At 32.1% G+C, this 10,064-nt stretch overlaps 1 pseudogene; it reads left to right on the forward strand.

The window, feature by feature from the left end:
* The first annotated feature begins 1,182 nt into the window (after positions 1 to 1,182).
* On the forward strand, positions 1,183 to 9,047 carry LOC113705978 (TMV resistance protein N-like; annotated as a pseudogene).
* The last annotated feature ends 1,017 nt before the right edge of the window (positions 9,048 to 10,064 follow it).

The raw sequence follows: 10,064 nt of genomic DNA on the forward strand, positions 1-10,064 counted from the left end.
AGCATTAAATGCTGATTGTCCTTTCAAACAACACTAGTTTTGTTTGGATTTTGACATACAAAAAAAAATCACACAAGTTTACTTTAATCATCTATCTTATCATCCTGCAGGAACTCCAAGCCAAAGATACTGCTCATATATTGCCAAATAAAAATAACATAATCATCTTTTATTGCCAACACAGATGTTGGGACATCAAAGTTGAAGATAATCTTTTAACCTGTGGTTAGAAAATATGCTATGATACCATGTTATTAGAACATGCTATATTCTCATAATTTCCCATTTAGGAATGAACGAATATCGGATGCACATATTCGATGATGAACTTGTAGAAGTTTTTCCAATATAAAATAACTATAAAAATTACACTTTCACCCTGCAATACTATTCTCATATTCTGTTACTTCAACACATATATGCTATATTTTTGTTCAACATTAAACTACATTTTATACAGTAACCTACAAACAATTCTTTTCAATTATCCTCATTTAATAAAAAATAATTAGCTCACAATTATTTTGCATATTGTAAAATTATTTCCTACATCAATACTTACAAAATAAACTTTACAAAATATTACCAGACAAACAGTGGGTTTGTTTGGATAGTGAAATTATCCTAAATATTATTTCGCCTGTATCATAAACATATTTCTTAATCCATCTTTTTATATTTTGAATCACTTTTTTATCTTATATATCTTATATCACAAAAAATACTACAGTAATTATTTTAAATAATAATCTATTTAAACAAACCCACTATCAACACGGGTCGCATTTGCTCATCCAGCGCGTAGCTCAGGGCCCTGGACTAGTATATAAATAAAAGGAAAGAAAACGAGAAGACATCCAGTAGGAACTACACTTCCTAGGAAAGCAGAGGCATATATGTGTATTTATTGGCAAAAGTTGACAGGTCACTTTAGTCACTCCCATTAAGAAAGGCATCCAAGGATCAAACGTAGAAAAGAAATTAAGAGCTAGATGCAGGGAAAAGCAGAATTGCAAGCAGAAGTTTATTGACTTCTGGTTCATTTCATTGGAGTTTTCTACCCCACATCTACAGTCCATTGATGTACTGCATATTGCATAAAAAGAAATGGCAGACATTGCCCTCTTCTTCTCCTTCTTCTTCCACTCCTAAATGGACTTGTGAAGTTGTCTTGAGCAAGGAATGAGAAACATTGCCTCTTCTTCTTTATCTTGTTCTTCTTCTTCCACTCCTAAATGGACTTATGATGTTTTCTTGAGCTTTAGGGGTGAGGATGTTCGGAAGAACTTTGTCGACTTCCTCTATAGTTCTCTGCAACAAAAGGGAATTTACACCTTCAAAGACGATGAAAAGCTCGAAAGAGGAAGATCCATTTCATCGGCATTACGGCAAGCTATTAAAGAGTCAAGAATTGCAGTTATCATATTCTCAGAAAACTCTGCTGCTTCTTCATGGTGTTTAGATGAGCTTGCAGAGATCATTGACTGCAACCAAGCGCTGGGACAAACTATTCTGACGGTTTTTTATTATGTGGATCCTTCTGTGGTACGGAAACAGAAATGCAGCTTTGGTCAAGCTTTTGTCAAACATGAAGATGAAATAGAGGACAAGGAAAGGATTCGAAGGTGGAGGGCAGCTCTTGCTGAAGCTGCTTCTATCTCTGGCTGGGATGTTCCCAGCATTGCTGATGGGTTCGCTTCCTTGGTCTTTCGACAATTGAACTTGCCTTTCCTTTTTAACGTGCATATACTTTGCTTTCTGCTATATTGATCTTCTTAACGTATGCATACCTATAGTTATGGTAACGAAATTAAGGAAACCTACTATTATAGGTTTCTATTACCTTTAGTGACAGATCAAGTTTTTTAGTGACTTTTTAAATATTATATTAAACTAATTAATATTAACTTTAATAAGTTTTTAATTAAAACTAGTAAGTATATGCCTGAAACTAGTAAGTTTTGATGATTAACCAAAATTATTATTCTATCAACAAGATTTACTATTAATCTATAAAAACTTACTATTACTTGAACTAAACTTACTCTCCAAAAAGTAAGTTTCGAATATAGAGTATCAATTTATTTTTTAAAAAAAGTAACTTTCATTTTTATTTCGATTTACTTTTTGAGACATAAATAGGATAACACTTATATGACCATTTTTTATTTATTTTTGATTTACTTTTAACGACCATTTGATTATTTGATAGGCCTATCCACCTAAATAGGATAACACTTAAAAATAAGAAAGTAAGTTTTCCATCTAAAATAATAAGTTAACAGTAATAAATTAGTAACTTTTATACTTCAAAATGTAAATTGGAATAAATATTAAACTTACTTTTTACATAAATAAATTACTACTTTATATCTCAAACTTACTTTTTAGAGAGTAAGTTTAATTCAAATAATAGCAAGTTTTTATACATAAATAGTAATTCTTACTGATAACATGGTAAAATTGATAAATAATCAAAACTTACTGATTTATGGGACACATGTACTATTTTACTTTAAAACATATTTCAAACTAGTATTAGGAAATTTATTTGAAATAACGATAAGATGTTTTATTAATGATTAATTCTTAGTACCTTAGTTGGTAAGTACTCATAATATACCTGTATAATACATGATTATAGGTATAATTTAAAAAAATTATTTATATATTTTAAAATACTATGAAAAATAGTGTGACTTTTCACATAATCTTGTAAAATATGTGATAAAATTTTGTCGTATTATAAGTTTTTAATCATTTTCAATTTTTGAAAAGTTTGAAAGTTTGGATAACAATAACAACAAATCTTCCTAGTTATATATAGAATATTACTTGTTTATATATCAAAATTTTTATAATTTAACACCTATGAATATAATAAGATGATAAAGTTTTAATAAATTTACATTTGAGACACAAGAAATAATAAGAGTAAAAGCCTAAAACAAAGAGAAATAATATAATAATAAAAATGACAAAATTAGTATAACAATTAATATAAGAAAATCAGTATGATCTGGATTTTTTCCCTGGGGAGATTTTTCATAAGAATAGGATCCAAAAATTATAAATGAAAATCACATGCATATATAATCTATTGTATAATTTAAATTAAATTTAGTTCACGTATAAAATGGTCCTAAAATAATTAGTACACTATGATACAATGTTATTTTAACAACAAAATTTTTTTTACTAAAAGTCTGAAATATCCATGACACATGTATGAGGGATATTTTACCATATGTGTATCTCACATCTAATCATGAAAGTTAATTTGAGAAAAATATTTTTGACAATAGAATTATTTTGAATTTAGTCAACAAGTTGAGATTTTTTAAACAATAAAAGTGAAATATTTTGGGAACTTAGTTGTTTATTTTCCCATAATTAAAAATTGCTATATTTTAGCAATTGTTGCCATTGACTTTTCATTCTGTAGACTAATTTTTATCAATGCAATATTAGTTTTATTAACAATAATTGAAGTTCCATTGATCCGAGGATTGGCATTTTATTGCTATTATTTTATATGTAAATATTTAACCTAAGGAATAAAATAAATAATAGCTACTTAAAAAAAAAGAAAATTGGTGCTCAATTGATTGTGGTGTAAAAATGGTTTAATAATTTTCTATTACGCATAACTACTGCATACAAAAAGAAAAGATATTTGATTTTATTTTGCTTTGATTAGAAGAACTTGTACTAGTAATAAAGGAAATTTCAATTCAACAATCAACATGCACATGATTACAGTAATTTTTTAGTCATTTAGACTAACATATGCCATAAAGTAGTCAGATTTAGTCGTTTGTGAATTCATAATTTTAACAATTTACATAAAATTCATCTATAAAAAATTATGATTATTATAAAATGACATTTTATAATAATCTACTTACCATTTGCCAATAAAAAAAGAGTTTGATAGAAAACATATGGATACAAATCCATAATGTAAACGATACAAAGTATGTTTGAAAGTCACAGAACTTAACATATGGATAATTTTACTACAATTTTCAAAGATTATGCTATGTTAATACAACTTTAATTTTTATACTTGTGACCCAGAAAATAAATTTATTAAGATTTTACCATTTTATTAAATTCATAAGCATTAATCTATGAAAATCGTGTACCATTTTATTATATTCATAGGTGTCAATATATGGAAATTGTGATGTTTAGATAAGTGCAATTCTATATATAACTCGAAAGATTTGTTGTTACTGTCATCCAAACTTTCTAACCTTTCACAAATTCAACAATAATTCAAAATTTATAATATGACAAATTACTCTTACATATTTTATAAGGTCATATGCAAAAAAAAAAAGGTTTTCATAGTATATTTAAAATGCTTAAAACATATAACATTTATAAATGATACGTACAATTGTGTATCATGCATTTACATTACGAGTAATTACTAACTATAATACTAAGCTTCAATTATGCCACAAAAATCTTCAATTAAGCTTCAATTATTAATAAAAAATCTTAGCATTATTTCAAATAAACTTCCTAATGCTTGTTTCATATAAGTTTCTTTAAGTAAAATAGTAAATTTATGCCACAAACTAGTAAGTTTTGATGATTAACCAAATTTACTATTCTATCAACAATATTTATTATTAATCTATAAAAACTTACTATTACTTGAACTAAACTTACTCTCCAAAAACTAAGTTTTAGATATAGAGTAGTAATTTACTTCAAAAAAAAAAAAGTAAGTTCCATATTTATTCAAATTTACTTTTTGAGACATAAAAGTTACTAATTTATTGAGTTAACTTACTATTTTTTATGTAAAACTTACTAACCATAATTTTAGGTACTATCTTATTTAGATGACCAGTACAATAGGTAATCAAATAGTCGCTAAAAGTGTTTTTACCTGTTATATCAGGTAAAAACAGTTTTGTTACCATAACGATCGTTACTTCAGACTTTTCCTGTAATAAGACCCAGCATCCTCTAAAGTACTATTTTCTGATTCGCAAAGAAAACTTTTATGATTTTGACCAAGAAATTTGATCTTAGGAATGGATAGACATATCACATATTTCCAATCCTAATGTTGAAGTGCCAGATCCGGGGCCAGGCAGGCCTTGAATGATAACCGTTGTCAGTTGGTGGTCTAAATTAGGCCGTGTTATTTGCAGTAGTTCTAGATCTAAGTTGCTAATTTCAATTTCAAAATATATATAGTTCTGCCCACGTAATCATTCTAGCCCTAATTTCGAAGAAACAGAATGGGAACTGATGTCTTAACTTGTTTATTTTTCTAACTATTCTTTTTTTAAGAAGACAAATGGGAAATTTGAGAATTTAGGCCCCAGTTCAAAAAAATGAGGAAAACAGATTTACAAGCATTTAGCCATCATGAACTTAGTCGGTCGACTGAACTTCATCTCCAGTAAGAGAAAGAACAATTTTATGGGAAATTCAGTAGTTAATGGGCTTCAACTTGAAATTCATGATCAAACTTTCATGAGAACTACAGTTAATAGAGAACAGACAGCATTCTCCGCATAGCATTTTAAATTCAATCATGGTTTCTTAAGAGTGTTCTTTAGCATAGATATATTAGCTCTGTCTATCTTGAGAATATTGTTGACAACTGCAACTCCTGCATGATTTTTTCTTACCTAGTTTCTTGCTCTGTGTTTTTCCTTTCTTCTATAGGCACGAGTCTAAATGCATCCAGCAAATTGTTGAAGATGTCGTGGGTAAATTGAAAAATTTTGTAGAAGATGGTGAAGAAAACCACGTTGTTATTCATTCTCGAGTGCAGAAAATAAATGCATTTCTAAATTTGGTGGCTGATGAGGTTCGCTTTGTAGGTATTTGGGGAATGAGTGGAATAGGTAAGACTACCTTAGCAAGGGCTGTTTTTGACAGAATTTCCACTCATTTTGAAGGTGCTATCTTTCTTCATGAAGTCAGAGAACATTCTAAAAGATATGGTCTGGAAAATTTGCAAGAGAAGATTCTTTCTGAAATTCTGCACATGAAAGAATTGAGGATCAGCAATGTTTTTGAAGAATCAAATATGATAAAGAAAAGACTATGCCACAAAAAAGTCCTCATTGTTCTTGATGATATTGACCATCTCGATCAGTTAGAAGCTTTAGCTGGAAAGCATGATTGGTTCGGTACAGGTAGTAGAATTATCATAACAACGAAAGATAAGCATTTGCTTGTTAAACATGACATAGACAGAATGTACAAGGTGGAAGTGTTGGATAAGTATGAAGCTGTTCAGCTGTTTAGTTGGAATGCTTTTAAGAAGAACTGTCCAGCAAAAGGCTATGAGGAGCTTTCATTACAAATAGTGCATTATGCTGGTGGCCTTCCCTTGGCTCTAAAGATTTTGGGTAGCTTTCTGTATGGCAGAGACATGACTGAATGGAGAAGTGAAGTGGAGAGACTAAAAAAAATTCCAGAAGATGATCTTATGAAAAAACTCATGGTAAGTTTCAATGGACTTAAAAGAATTGAAAAAGAAATTTTCTTAGACATTGCATGTTTCTTTAAAGGGAAGAAGAAAGAAAACATAGCAAGAGTACTGGATAGTTTCAATTTCTACCCTCATATAGGCATCAAGGTTCTCATTGAGAAATGTTTCCAAAGGAAGGATTCTGATGCATCCTTTAATACAAGAAATGGGTTGGCAAATTGTTCGTGAAAAGCCTCCAGAAGAGCCAGGTAAACACAGCAGGCTATGGGTTGATGAGGATATTTGTGACGTTTTGGCTAGAGACAGGGTAAGTGATCTACAAATTCTAAGGCCTATCCAGTTTATGATTTCTTTTTTTGGGCTGGCTTCTTTCTAATCTGCCTCATTTCATGGCAGGTTACAGAAAATGTTGAAGGCTTGTGGTTGCACTTGTCTACGCCGAAATATGTAGCAATTAAGAATGAAGCCTTTGAAAAAATGATTAAACTAAGGTTACTCAAAATCCACAATGCTTATGTTTCTCGAGGCCCTAATCACTTGCCGAATGAGATAAGGTGGCTAAACTGGCATGGTTACCCTTCAAATTCCCTTCCAGATAGTTTTCAAGCTGAAAAACTTGTAGGAATCAAGTTACAAAATAGCCGAATCATTGAGCTGTGGAAGGGAATAAAGGTGCCATCTTAAATCACATTTTAATATTATTACCTAATAAAGCTTGTTTGATCATACAATATTGTCTTTCTTATTTTTGTCTTACAATCTTCTGACTTTTGACAGTTTCTGAACAAACTGAAATTCATCAACCTTAGCCATTCCCAGAAGTTAATAAGGACTCCAGATTTCACAGGGATCCCCTCTCTTGAGAGATTGGTTCTTGAAAATTGTTCAAGTCTAATTGAGATCCACTCTTCAGCAGGATATCTCAAAAGTCTTAAATTACTCAATCTGCGGAACTGCACAAGTCTAAGGAGGCTTCCTAAGCAAATTCTCTTGGAAAGTCTGGAGGTAATTATTCTTTCTGGCTGTTCAAAAGTTGATGAGTTCCCAGAAATCTTGGGTCCCATGAATCATTTAAGAGCTGTATATTGGGAAGCTACCGCAGTAAAAGAACTACCACCTTCAATTGAAAACCTAACAGCTCTTGTCGTATTGAATCTAAGCTACTGTAAAAGTCTTGCAAGTTTGCCAAGTAGTATCTCTAAACTACAATGCCTTAAAGCACTTATTCTTTCTGGCTGCTCAAAGCTTGGCAGATTGCCGGAAGAGCTAGGGTACATAGAGAGCTTGGAAGAAATTTATGGTGATGAAACTGCCATCTCACAGCCACCATCCTCTATCATATTGCTAAAGAACCTCAGAACTTTATCTTTCAGAGGATGTCAAGCAATGGCTCTTTCATGGAGAGCACGGTTATCTTCTTTGGTGCTACATGCAAGAGGTCAAGATTCAAGGGGTTTTGTTTTTCCATCTGTGTCAGGATTAAATTCATTAGCAATTCTAGATCTTAGTGACTGCAGTATGTTAGATGAAGGATTGCCTTGTGATCTGGGGAGCTTATCCTCTCTACAGGAGTTAAATCTTGGTAGAAACAACTTCTCCAGTATCTCCGCTTCAAGTATCAGAAACCTCAGCCGCCTTGGAATCCTCGAATTGATTGGATGCAAGAGACTTCAGATACTTCCAGAGCTTCCACGGAGTATAGAGCAAGTGTACGCAGATGATTGTACAATATTGCAGGGTGAAACTAATCTGTTGACAAAATCTCAAAAATTAAACACGGTTTCATTCACCAATTGTTTTCAAATGCTTCAGGGTCTTCAAACTTCCAAAATGGTATATGCAACATGGAAGAACATGCTAAAGGTATCTTATTAACTTGTATGATTCATACATGCTTGCACAATCCAAAACTTTTTGAAATCTTACTGATCGTAGAGGCCTAACTTTTGTGTGACAGGAATTACCAGTCCTACATACTGAGTTCAGTATCTGCAGTCCTGGACAAAATATTCCAGCCTGGTTCACCTACCAGGATACAGGGCATTCGATTTCAGTTCAGCTTCCTCCAAATTGGTACTGCAACGAGTTCATGGGGATGGCAATTTGTATTGTTTTTGGCTTGAAAACGCCCGTTATGGTAGTTAGAAATGTTAACCGAGAGAATACTGCAGTCATTCCTGTCCAATATAGGTACAAGGGCCGAGATAAGTTGTCCCCCCCGGCAGTGATTTCTGTAGGCGCTATTGCAATTGAAACAAATGTTGATTCAGAACATACTTGTCTTGCATACCTACCTTGTAGGATGCTTAGCCAGATCCCGCAAAATTGGAGGTCTAATGATTGGACCTGCATTGAGCTATCCTCGTATACTCCACGATTCATGGAATTCAAAGCATGGGGTGTCCGACTAGTGTACCAGAAAGATGTTGGAGAAATTGATAATGTCCACTGGGATTTTCAACTGATTGAATGACATTAGCTAAACAAGTTGCAATTGACAGAGGAAATCCCAACTTGATAGCTTCCAAGTTTTGATTGACTGGAATTTAATTTTTGACTGAGTAGTGCTTTAGGAATTCAGATTCAGGTATCTTGGGACGGGAGTGGTGGTCAGACATAACAGGGGCTCTTTCACAGCGTCTCGCGCGTAGAATGGAGAGTTCGCTTGAGGACGTCCTTCACTTTAGGTCGTCTTTGTTGAAGACATCGAGACTTCAGGTTAGAAGTCTCAAATATTGCACGGGTCAAGAGATGTAACAATAATATGGTAACACATGCGATTAAGCCTAAATCTATTTGTAGCAATGTTCGTTCTCCACCACACCCTGTGAAGCCATTAGCAGTATCTTTGAAGGTTAAGGAAAACTTCTATTTTTTGTAAAAAGAAAAAAAAATAAAGAACTCTATAGAACTGTACTACGGTAAGTAGTACCAAAAAAATAAAGTATTATGTTGCACTAAAGATGACTATGTTGATAGGTGTTTTGAGAAAAGGGATGAATTGAGTGATACGGGGGAAGGGAGTGTAAATGAAGGGTTTTGTTCGAGATTTCTTACTTATACTTAAAAAAAATGTTGATATGTTCTTTTACTTGGTGCCCTAAATTGCAAAACTTTCAGAAGAAATTTATCCTTTCATCAAAAGAATAGCATTAGGTTCACTTCTCATTGTGAGTCCTTAAAACATCACATAGACGAATCCTTGTATTTAATTCAAGGATTTGACCAGCAAGTGCCTCGTAGACACTTTTAATGTGGTCATAAATATATATTTTTTTTGGCAAAAGTGAAAGTTAATTTGGGAAATGTCTAATAAAAGGGTGCAGTGTTTGTGATGTACACATTCCCATGATAACTTAGATATAATTTAAGTGTACCAACGAATGTTTATTGGAAATCAATTAGAAAAATTCTAATTTGATCGACAATATTTTTATCACTTAGGATAGAAAGTAAAAGTTCAAATATAAAAAATGCAACTGTAATAAGATTCAAGTTTACTTATTTAGAAGGGGAAAGTTGGGTTGGGTGGTAAGGTGGAAGAAATTGTAAATATGAGGTCTTGGGTTAAAAACCTCAACTGCCAAAAAAA

This window comes from Coffea arabica, chromosome 8c (assembly GCF_036785885.1).
Source record: "Coffea arabica cultivar ET-39 chromosome 8c, Coffea Arabica ET-39 HiFi, whole genome shotgun sequence".
In the NCBI taxonomy this organism is placed as follows: Eukaryota; Viridiplantae; Streptophyta; class Magnoliopsida; order Gentianales; family Rubiaceae; genus Coffea; species Coffea arabica.